This window comes from Protopterus annectens, chromosome 2.part0 (assembly GCF_019279795.1).
Source record: "Protopterus annectens isolate FY-2018-M chromosome 2.part0, PAN1.0, whole genome shotgun sequence".
Lineage (NCBI taxonomy): Eukaryota > Metazoa > Chordata > Ceratodontiformes > Protopteridae > Protopterus > Protopterus annectens.
In genome coordinates, this window is record NC_056728.1 from 76,544,364 (window position 1) to 76,556,439 (window position 12,076).

The window sequence follows — 12,076 nt, forward strand, 5'->3', positions numbered from 1 at the left end:
AAGCGTTGGGCCAGTGCATTGATGCATGAATAGTTTTCCCAGTTGATGGAGGGGTAGTTGAAGTTACCTAGTGTGAGAGTGTTGGGTTGGATCTCAATAGTTTCCAGGGTGCTTAGGAATGTGGAGTGAGAGTCTTGGGACATGGTTGGGGACCTATAGCAGGCTACAACCTGAATTGCCATCTTACCCAATGTTAGTTGTACCTGGGGTATCTCAAATGCGTTATGCTGGGCTACTAGTCTGGAGGTGTGCATATCCTTTATGAATATGGAGACACCAGCACCTTTGGAGCTTCGGTCCATGTTCTGGGTCCAAAAGGTGTGGAATGAGTTATAGCCTGGTAACACGGGAGTGATTTCTGCTGCTTTAAACCAGGTCTCCATTACAGCACAAATGTCGACGTTCTCCATTTTGAGGAGTGCTTCGAGAAAGTGCATCTTGAGATTTAGACTTCTAGCATTGAGCAGCATGACCCTCAGATTGCATTTATTCATAGCTGTTACGGTGGTAATTTGGTCTTTGGAACACTACCTAAAAAAGGCACAATAGGGGTGGCAAGAGCCTTAGCCAGTACCCAGAAACCCAGGGGTGACAAATGCAGGCCATCTCTGGCAAAGCATTGAGGTCTGTCAATCATGTCATCCCAAGCAGACAGATACTGGATCTCCTTAGAATGACACCAGAAACTTAGCCAATTGTTGAAGTCAATAATTTTCTGTCCGTGCTGCGGTATCATTCTGGGTAATGGTAGGATGCTGCTCAGGACTAGGGTCATACCTGCCTGGGTGTGCATAATCCAAGAGCTCCACCATGTCTCTTTTCATGTAGTCAAGGAAGGTACATCTCAGGTCATTCACACCCACATGGACAATGACAGAGTCATACTTGTACTTGTTGTGGAGTGACCCGAGTGTGTGTGTTATGTTTCGGATTCTGGCACCTGAGATTGTTATCTTTCTCCTTATTCAGCCTAGTGAGTTGGACATCAGTGTGCCTCACTATTGAGTCAACTATGATTATTGTATTGGGCAAGCTGTTTTGCCTTAGAGGCTTAGGTTGAGGGGCACACTGTGTAGGTGAACTGTGTGTCTTGTGATTTGTGCTGAGTTGTGGTTGTTGAGTATATTTCTGCCTTGGGGGTCTCTGCTGTTTGGGTAGATTTCTATTGAGAGCCTCCATGAAGGTGGGTTTGTGGTTTGTGTTTTTATGTGAGGGCTGTGATGGTGGGTGTTCTAGAGGGCAATGTGTTCCATGTGGTGTGGTGCAGGTGTTGACCTTCTCCTCTTGAACAGATATTCTGGTCTTGACTGGAGAGTGCATGGCTTCCTGTTTGGAGATATAAGTGCATTTCTCACAAGTCTGTGTGTTGGGAGGTAAGAGGAGAAGGTTGTCTGCGTACATGAGGTAGTTGCTACACTGCCTCAGAATGCCCAAGTTCACTGGGTTAACAGGAGAAAGCACAGGGAACTGACCTTTAGGCATGCCAGGAGGAATGGTCATCATTACTATGTACTGGAGCTGTTTCCTTATAGAACGTCTAGTGCTGACAGCACTTGTGTGTGCTACAATAATTGTTACAAAATGACTGATGAAGTGCCAGATGAATAAGCTAATTAAAGTGCAAGAGAGAAGAGAACTAGCAAGATCTAAGGGAAAAAGTGAAGAGCAGACTTTCTGATAATAGTAATAGTAATAGTTTACCGCTTTTAAACCAGAAAGTTGAAAGGAATAGAAAAACTGTCAAACGGCCCAATAAACTACAATTTCAGAGCCAGAAACACTCTTCTTCTGGTAGATAGGCTACCTGGTGCTTACCACTCCCACTCATAAGCTGGACTGATAAACTGGAAGGCTTCCTTCTAACACAGAAAGGTCTGGGGAACTCAGGAACTTACAAAACAGTCCTGGATACAGCAAATCTGTATCTGGACTATTCTAGTAACAGGAAAAGTGGGAAACAAGCTTAGAACCTTTTTTGGGGGGGTTTTTTTGCAGAAAAAACAGTAATAAAAATACTTTAAATGCATTGCAAGCTAGCACATGACAAAACAAGTTAAATCAAGTGCAGAAAGCAGTATAATCAGAAAAAAAATCAAAATGGATGCACTTAAAGTCCCTCTTTCTCCTTTCTGTTGCTCTTGTAGTCTGCATGATGCCAAACCAGGATCCGCAGACTAGAGCTTAAACAAGCACAACCCCATGCGAACACGGACGTTTAAGCCAGAAATTTGAAAGGGATCAGAGTCAGAAACAACTCCTCCTGTGGTAGATAGCCTACCTAGTGCTTACTACTCCTGCTGATAAGCTGGAAGGCTTCCTTCTAACACAGAAAGTTCTGGGGAACTCAGAAACTTACAAAGCAGCCCTAGATACAGCAAATCTGTAGCTGGACTACTGTAGTAATAGGAAAGGCAGAAAGCAAACTTGGAACTTTTTTTTTTTTTTTTGCAGAAAAAAACAGTTAACTCGTACCTAGAATACCTCAAAAAGGGTTTAAAACCATGCAGCTGAAGCTCTGCATGCTGCAGACCTGTATTTAGTCTATGCTACTCAATTTTAAGGTTAAGAACTCAGTAAGAAAAAACTCACAATGAAGCACAGATTAATCACTTACAGTCAAATGAATAGAACTCGCAGTATGAAAAAATACAGTTAAACAGCAATGAACTGCAGTAAAATGCAGTTAAACAGTAATGAATTACAGTAGATAGCAATGAAATATCGTTAATCATTAGATTGCTTTAAAACAATAGCTCACAAATCACAACAGTAACAGACAACACTAATAAAGCAGCGATTCAGTAGAATACTGTCATCAAATTAGTGAGGCTACCAACAAGCAGTAATAACAGCAAAATGAAGTAGAAAGAGGTACAGTTTTTTGTTGTTTTTTTTAGTAGAAAGTGAAGAGACAGAAGATAATGAGATAATTCAAGGTTCAGAAGCTAAAGGGGTGGGCCTTTACTAAGTTCTCGCTATAAACAGTAGAATGAGTTGATGAAATGTGCTAGTTGCTGCACATGTCTGAACAGATGCATTCCAAAGGGGGCATTATACATCATGACTGGCCTAATGAGGACTGAGTGAAAGGGATAGTTACATGTCTAGATTTAGTCACAATCCCGTTAGTTGTAAGCTGCACAATATAGGACTTTTAGGGCAGTGAACACGTTAGTCGAAAGTTAAGTTACTGTCCATACAAGTTCCCACATACTGAACTGAAAACTTGCATACCAAAACAAGCACACTTTTAGCCAGAACACCAAATTATTTTAACATCTTTAAAAAATAGTTAAGATGACAAAAAAAAAAAAAAAAACTTACCGATTCCATACAAGAAAATGAGCCTCTTAGGATGAATTATTAACTGTTTTAAAATTCAATATATTATGTTTCTTATTAAATCTATTGACTGCTAACAGCAAGCCATTACATTTTTTTTACTATAAACATTGTAGGATCCTTTAAAGGTGTTTCATTATATAAAACAATGTTTTCTACCATTGTAAACAGGTAGTTCCCAGTGCCCAAATTTCCAGACGCCCACATGCACTATCTGGCTAAGTGACCTGCTCAAAGTCACAACACAGGCAAATGAGGGCTGAAGGAATCAAACCCTGTGCTACAAGAATTACAGCTCACAGACTTAACTACATGTGCCAACTGACACTTTGTATTTTCCTCCCTACTTTTTTTTTCAGATGGCTACACTAGATTTTAGAAACAGCCATTTTCTAAAAAAAAGTGAAAGTCGCACATAATCGGACCATCTTTGATTTTGCTTTTTTCTTTGGAGCGAAAAACTCAACTTCCCCCAGTCAAGAGGCCTTCAACTAGTATAAAATGTTGCCATTGCACCTTTAGAAACAAGGCAAAATTACTGCAGGGCTCTCACTTGATAAAACTGCATTTCAGCAAAGTGCTGTTTGAGTACGTTGCTTTCTTTTTTCTACGCCCAATTTTTTCAAACTTTTTTCAGTTTTTAGACAGTAAGTTTCTAAAGGTATTAGTCTTTAGCAAGTATAATTCTGACACTTAGTCTAGCTTTTACTAACCCTCTTATTAAGTTTAAATCAGTGCTCAGTTAGCAGTATGTCCTCCCAAAAGCACATTTACAAAGTCTTTAGGTGTAATTGGTCTCCCACTGCCCCCTCCATCATTCATTCCATCCGTGACAGTGGCCCTGTCCATCTCTGGGTCTACCTGCTCCTCCTCATTCCACTGGACTTCCCAGTAAGCTAGAGCCAGCATGGATTTTAAAAATGTCACGGGGCAGTGCCACTAATTTCTCTGCTACTGAGGGGAGGCTTATTGTGAGCTTCCCTTATTTTCTCACTACTGCATTCATAGACAGCAACCAACTGCTACACCACTTTGTGGACCACACCTTCCCTCAGGGAGCATCTTTGAAAGACACTCACCCCCCCCCCCCAGATGGGTACAATAATAACTCCCCGACACTGCCTCAGATGCCAGAGCAGCCAATCAAGCCCAGGTCACCTGAAATGTAATTAGGGCTTTACCCTCTAACGACAGCACTGGCTCCTACTGCCATATTTGATCAGAATCTTTGCATTTAAAACAGTTTCTTCAGCCATGTAAAATCCATTAAACTCCTCACAAAAAAAAATATTAAATATAAATACTGCACTTTTTAGCCCTTGGGATGTAAATTTTTGGGAAATAATGAATACTCCGCGTGGTAATAACATCATATACTGCTCATGCATGCTATCTACAACAGCAGTGTCATGAAATTGTGTGGAAAAGCCAGTCAGACTTGAGTGATTGTGTAAAACAAGAAGTCCTGGCATAATACTCTGAATAAATCTTAACTTTAAGAAGAAACTCTATTATGCAAAAACATAAAATAAACCAAGGACAAAGCACAAAAGCAGAAAGACATAAGACATGCATGGCAACAATAGTACCACATACCCTGCACTGTGGTACGCACAATCCCAAAAGGCAGAAGTGCCCAATGTCACTTCTGTTAGTATAAGTGACCAGCATCTCTCACAACTTCACTATGCTTGGTATCCTGCAAACTGCCAAGAGCTGACCTGTCTCTAGCATACAAGGAAATCTCCAACCAAATACTAATGGATTTACTGCACATCAGCAAGTCAAAAGGGATCATAAATACTCAGTCTAAGGATCTAAACCTCATGCAAAAGAATGGTTTGGAGGGACAGGTATACCTCATAAAGACCATGACTGCTCTGGAACAAAGCTCATCCCTGTCCATATTCAAGAGTAACTTGGATATATGGATGGAAATTAACTATTGTTGGACAGCTCCCTATACTACTAATGGGACTAATGCTTTATCCCTTGCATGGGTCCCCCCCAAATCATCTACAGTATGATCACAGTCATGCTCACTAGGGATAATATATTATAAATCAGGGATGGGTAAGGCCAATCTAACATCAAATGGGATAGGTTAATTCGAGCACCAAAAGGGAAACTGACTAAGCTTACAATGGCCTGCAAGAGTGCCTAGCCTAATGCCTTTGAAACTATAACAAATGGACTAGACTTTGACAATGGAAACTGAATCCTGGCATTAAAACATCAAGTCATTGCTGGGAAAGAGACAGCGTTTGAGCAGGAGGTTGAAATCCACAAGCTAAATTTAATTTACCACACTGACACACGGTACTGCTTCTGCAAATATGCTGCTCAGTCTGGAGTGATCTTTCTCCTTCTATTACCCCTTCAGAGAGTTAGTGGGGATAAAAATTCTCTGTGGAGTACCATACAACTGGAGTTTCAGTAGTCAATTTCTCACTTAAATGGTCAAATGCAGAAAGAAAAACAAAGCCTAATGTATATGCACACACATCTAACATCCATAGCTATCAATTGCTATAAATTTCTGCACAGCCCTATGATTCTGGTCTTCAGATTTAGCCTTGCTTATTCCATATACATGATGTTCCTTGTAAAGTCAAGCGTGATTAAGAGTACATTTTACTAAATACATAACCTACACCTTTACATACATAAAAAGCATATGCAAAGCTTCACTATTACTAAGTATATACAAGCTAGTATATAAAGATCTTCTATTGTGTATGCCCTACTTTGTCCTTCTGCTATAATTTCAATGTTTGGAGGTCGAGAGCTATGCTAACAGCTATTCAGAGTTTCTGGTATCTAGGGATCATGGGTTCAGTGCTTAAGAAAGTACCACATTCTGACTCTACAGATATATTTGGTGACACAAGTGCTCATAGAGAGAATTGAGATTTTGGATGGGGACTGAATTGAAGGAATGGCATGCCTAAGTTGAAACCAAGTAGTAAATTGCTACTGCACATCTGTGCTAAATGTGCAGTGCCCATAAGTAAATGTCATATTCAAGAATTGTACTCTGTACTTGTACACTGTCCCAAAGGTCAATGACTGACTAAAACATTAGCAAAGCTGAGGCGATATAATCTGGATATACAGGTCAATAAGGGCTCTGAAATTATCAATGGATTACCACTTGGTGAGGAGTTGAGTCACACAGCCACTGTTGGACTGACAGACCCAAAATATCAAAAATGTTTTGGTGGTGTCCTGGGAATGCATAGCAAGCACTAATATAAAATTATTTTAACTTCCAACTTCACAACAGCTTTTCCCACATATAAAGCTTAGTGAAAAGTTCCAGATGTGATGTTTCACTGGACCTTGCTTAAGGCCTCAGAATGTGAGGGGATACAAAGGACCAGTTATTAAAGTGGTATTTGCATTTAGTATTTGTCTTGGATGTAGATCCAGAACATGTGGATACCACAACTGGAGGAAACCAAGTTACGGGTTAGAGAAAGGGGCCATCATTGTAATGCTAACCAAAGATCTCCAGATCTGAGCCTTTGGTACTGAAAGGCCAAGAGGGCAGCAGCTGCAGTAGTTGCCAGATAGATGACCTGGACATGAAAGCTTGATTGTGCCAAAACCATTCTTTGGATGGTATTAAAGTTATCTGGAAAACAATCCAATAACCTTGGAGGGTTGCACTGCTTATGTTGCTCCTTGGCAAGTAAGTACAAATGCTGACTTCAGTTAAAGACAGTACTGGAAGATGGGAGAAACTGAGGGACTCCTAAATGCACAGAACTCCTTTGAAAAGACACAGCCAGAAGCAATTGGTGAGACTGGGGCCATTTCCATAGAGAACTCAACTGCAATGTTTACAGGATCCTGCAGTGGGAAAGCTGCAGAAATGCAGATTTTGCCATAAATTTGGAAGGCATTGTAGGGGGTGGGTTTGATGTCACAGCTAATACACCTTTTCAGTGTTGCATGGAAAAATGAGGAAATACCTCTCAACTGACAACTTGGGATGATGTCTCCATTTTCAAAGTTGGGCAAGAAGCTGTATTCTCTGCAGAAAGGGATCACGTTCCCAAGCCCCTCTGAGAAGGCCTATCTTATTCCTCTACTCCTCACCTGCCCCCTTTTTCTCCTCCATCTTTTTTACCCCATCATATCAAAGAGGCTTCACCAATTACTCTCCTCCCTCACCCCAATCTCAACATGTACACTCTTTCTGTCCCTCTAAACTCCCACTAGGTCTACATTTTCAAAACCACAATGCTAATGCTCCCCTTTCAAACTAGTACTATGCTGTTTTGTTATGACCTTCAGTGAGTCTATTCAAATGATGTTTACTTTCACATGTCACAATATTGCACTAACCCCATCCACATGTACTGTTAACCAAATAATTTTGTATTTTAATTGAGTACTGCATTTACAATTGATTAACTCCTCAAGAAACCTATAGAAATGAATCTTGAGCATATAATCTGTAACATTTTTAAGTGTCTAATCTGTCCTGGGGATATATTATAAAGGTTTAACTACCTATATATGTGAAAATTTAGGACAATACAAGCAGATTCAAATATCTAAACGTGGAGCTTTTCTCCCCGGGCCTCCAATGAAAATGGGTTCTATGACCCAGCTGGACTACCCCAGTAAACAAATGTCAAATAAATAAATTATGGTGCCAGAAAGAAGACTTCATGAGATAGAGGGGGTTTTGAATCAGGAAGATGTCATGGACCCTGAAGACCCTTCTACCTAACAAATAGGACAACGCCAGTGGTGCTCATAAGACAGTAAATGTCCTGAGACAAAACTCTGAGGGATATACTGAGACACAAGTGAGATCTCTCCATGCACATCGCAAATACAGGCAAGACTTCTCCCAAGTGGAGTCCTTCCTCCTCTAAGAAGGATGCCTTGGTAAAAAGAAAAGCTTCTGTCAGTGGTGCAACAGGTAGCACACTCACCTTTCACACAGAAGGCTGTGTGTTCTATTCCCACTCCACATGTATTGCTGACACTGCAAGGTAGCATAAGGGGGGGTACTGCACTTCTGAGTTTGTTGTCCTTCGGATGAAATGTTAAACATGGGCCCCATCTGCCTGAGTTGGTGGTAGCTCATGCTGATGTAAACGATCCACAGCACCCATCAAAAACAGTAGGGGAAAGGTCCCAGATGCCCTGGGGAAATTTCCCCTAGTAGTAAAAATACACTTCAGGTCTCCGCTGAAAAGAAGATATTAGCCTAATGGTTCAAACACTGTCAAAGAATAATAAATAAAGGTAACTGCCTTTAACAATTGGCTAAACAGTTGGTGTCATTCCAGGAAAATCCAGTATGTGTCAGCATGAAACTAGATAGTCAATTCTACTTACTTTGCTAAGGATGGCCTGCACCTCTGATGCCAAAACTTCTATTTGCTGATCCCATAGTTTTTTTTAGGTACAGTCCAGTTAATGAACATCAAATCCAAAACAGGATTATGTTAAGGTGTCTCTTCTCATTACCAGAAGTCTCAAACTGCCTCTTCTACATTTGTAGAGTTGTTACAACTCATTCATATCTGGATAATTACTGAAACTTGGTTTAAATGTTAAGAAAATTCTCCTTCCATATCTGTTTTGTGTCCACCATGCTTCAGACCTGATGGAAACTGTGGTGACATAGTCCTTAAGTATTGACATATCAGCACTAGTCTGATTCCCAGAGACCCACAAATGGAATTTAACTTCAAATCATAAAGACCAACCAACACTGTCCCCCCTGAAAGTAATGTGAGGTTTCCAAACATCCTTGATGAACTCCCTATAAAACAAGAGCTCCATTATTTTGGGAGACTTTTTGTTGTGTCGCCCATTCATGTATGTCTCCACACGGAAGACGCTCTAGCTGAGAATCGAACCGGACAGCATCTTACTGTGAGGCAACAAAGCTACCGCAGCACCACCACCGCTACCAATCACAAATTGGAAATACCTATTCCCATGTTTAGTGAATTTAATAAATACTTCCTGGACCAGATTGTTAAGCTTACTACAGGACAGAATATTCTTGATCTGGACTTCATGAGTATAGCTTCTGTCTGAATTATTACCTTGATATCTTTTCCTGGTTAAGTCAGATCATAAACTAGTTACCCTCACCTTTCAAATCTCTACGTCACTGAAACAAATTTTTTTTAGAATTCGAGGATTTCAGTTACAGCAGTCCTCTCCAAATATGTACACTTAAAATTCACTTATTGAGAAGGTTCATCCCAGATGTTGCCATGCCGGGCATTTCTAACCAGATCTAAATGTAATGGGAAATTTAAAACCAAGCCATCCTGGTAGTCCACCAAACAACTCTACAATAAAAGAAAATAAAGTATACAGCCAATCAAAACACCCTCATGTTGAGGGTAATTTCAAAAATTTACTAAAAAGTTGAAAAATATTATGTCTACTAAATCAGCACATGAACTTAGGTTAGCTTCAAAAACCAGGGACAATACATATGATTTCTTATTACATTAGGAAACTAAAACATCCAATAATTATCTGAACTTATTCATAAAGGCACCACCCAATGTGATCCAGTAGACATTTCCAATATTCTAACAAATTCAATGCAAAGTCTCTTCCAGGAGATAATTATCCAAAGCCCACTTCTCTTAATCTCTCTGACCCCACCTCTGTAATCATTAAACATGTACTGAAGTTGTTCTTCAACACTAATACTTGGAACATGGAACCTCATAACATAACATGCCTGGCTGTTAAATAGTTTAAGGAGTGAATCTGCCAGCGTTTGTTTACTATTTAACCAGTGTTTAGCCACTAGCCTGGTTTCTGAAGTTTAGCAGACAGCAGCAACGTCACTTCACAGCCATCAGCTTGGCAAGTTTTATTTGCAAAGCAATGGAGCATGTAACAACCGACCTGTCAATTGATATTAAAAATCTCATAAGGCTAGTCTCACAGTCTTTTTTAGAATTGTCAAAGGTAAATCCTGTCTAATAAAACTGGTTAACTTCTTCAAAAGGGTAAAAAAACAGGCTGTTAATGGTGGCCACTGTCCAAACAGTGTACCTTGACCTAGCAAGGGTGTTTGACACCATTCCCCATGCTAACAGAGTAAATAAGCATTACAAAGAGCTCTAGGTTGTAAAATGGATAGCAAATTAGTCAAGAAAATCTGCATGGTGTGGGGAGCTGGTGCCGATTCATAGAGTATGAATGTGGCCAGTAGTGTCCTGCAGGTCACAATTCTGGGATCACTTTTCTTCAGGATTTACTTTTATCTCCAGACCATGAACGAAGACCATTAGCTAACCAAGTCTGCAGACTGAACTAGAAGTCATTTTCAGGTCCCCCTCAGATGCCTAAGCACTTCAGCAAGAACTTACCATCAAATACCTGCTGTACTAACAATGGGCTGAAATTAAAATGTTAAAAAGTACAGTATTGGCACATTTGGTAAACAACCCATTCCCCAGTACAAAGGCAATATCCCACTGCAAAATGAGAATGTTATTAAAACATTAGAACTTGGGTTGATAATGCCCTCTCCGCTGTCCAAGTAATGGCAGTAGCAAAAGTCCCTCTACTTAATGCAGCTAACTGCTAAAGGAATATCATCTTAATCTACAGAGGTCATTCAGTACTAATTAAACAATAACTGAATGCCACTGCCCCCTATGTGATGTACCTCACAAGGCAAGCTCAAGACCACTGGCTTAAAACCGTAAATTATGAGAAAAGACTGGAAGCACTATCCCTTTATTTAGTATTTTATTGCCTTCTGAGGAGAGATCTATACCTCATCTTCATTGCCATTAAGGACCCAGTCATCATCGACCTCTTGCATCTCCAGAAATCAAATAGTCCCACAGATACCAGTACCAAAGATCTATAATTACAGAATGAAGAGACATGCAACTCTGTATGAATTGCAGGAGGAATCAATTCTAGGCATACTGTAGGTGCTGCAAAGAGCACTTTTGGCTACCAAAGAATGAAATACTAATTTTACAAACTTTAATCATACTTTGACTTGGGAATTAGGTTCATTCCATTCATGGTGTTACAAACCCAAAAGATTTGGAGAAGTTTAACCAGGGAGAGATATTCATTGCACAGAGAACTCCACCCCTTTTGAGTAGACTCTCCCTCTGCAAATCAAGCAGTATCTTCCTTCAAATAAGACCCGGGTGAATGGGTCTAGCCTTTCTTGAAAAAGTGCAGAGTAAGGGTATGTATAAACAATGAATAAATGTGGCAATATTTTGCATGGAATGTTGTCTTTTTGGCATTATGTGGTTGTGATATCCAATATACATCTGAGATCAAAGTCAGCACCTACAAATCTGTGCGTATGGAGGTCACCCAGCAAAGAATGGCTCTATCCGCAGGCAAGTGAGGAGTAGATTAAGCTGAGTTTGTGTGTTTTAGGATCTTTTTATGAATATACACAGAAGGGATTGGGTGACTGACCAGGAGATGAATGGTCTTGCCAAAAGAAATGTTTTCCATGAATGGTGTTTTGTGTCAGCAGGTGCTGCAGATTTGAAGGGAAGAAAGGTTAGTTTCAACAATGTACGTCCAGGGGTGGTTTATGCTACTGGGTACAGACCCCCAGCTAAAAAGAAAGAGAAATGTGCTAACTCAGAAACTCAACTATTATTAAATTAAAAATAGTGATTTGTTGATTTACTGTTGTGTTTCTGATCTGCTGAACTCATTCTACGATCAGAAAAAAAAATGCTTC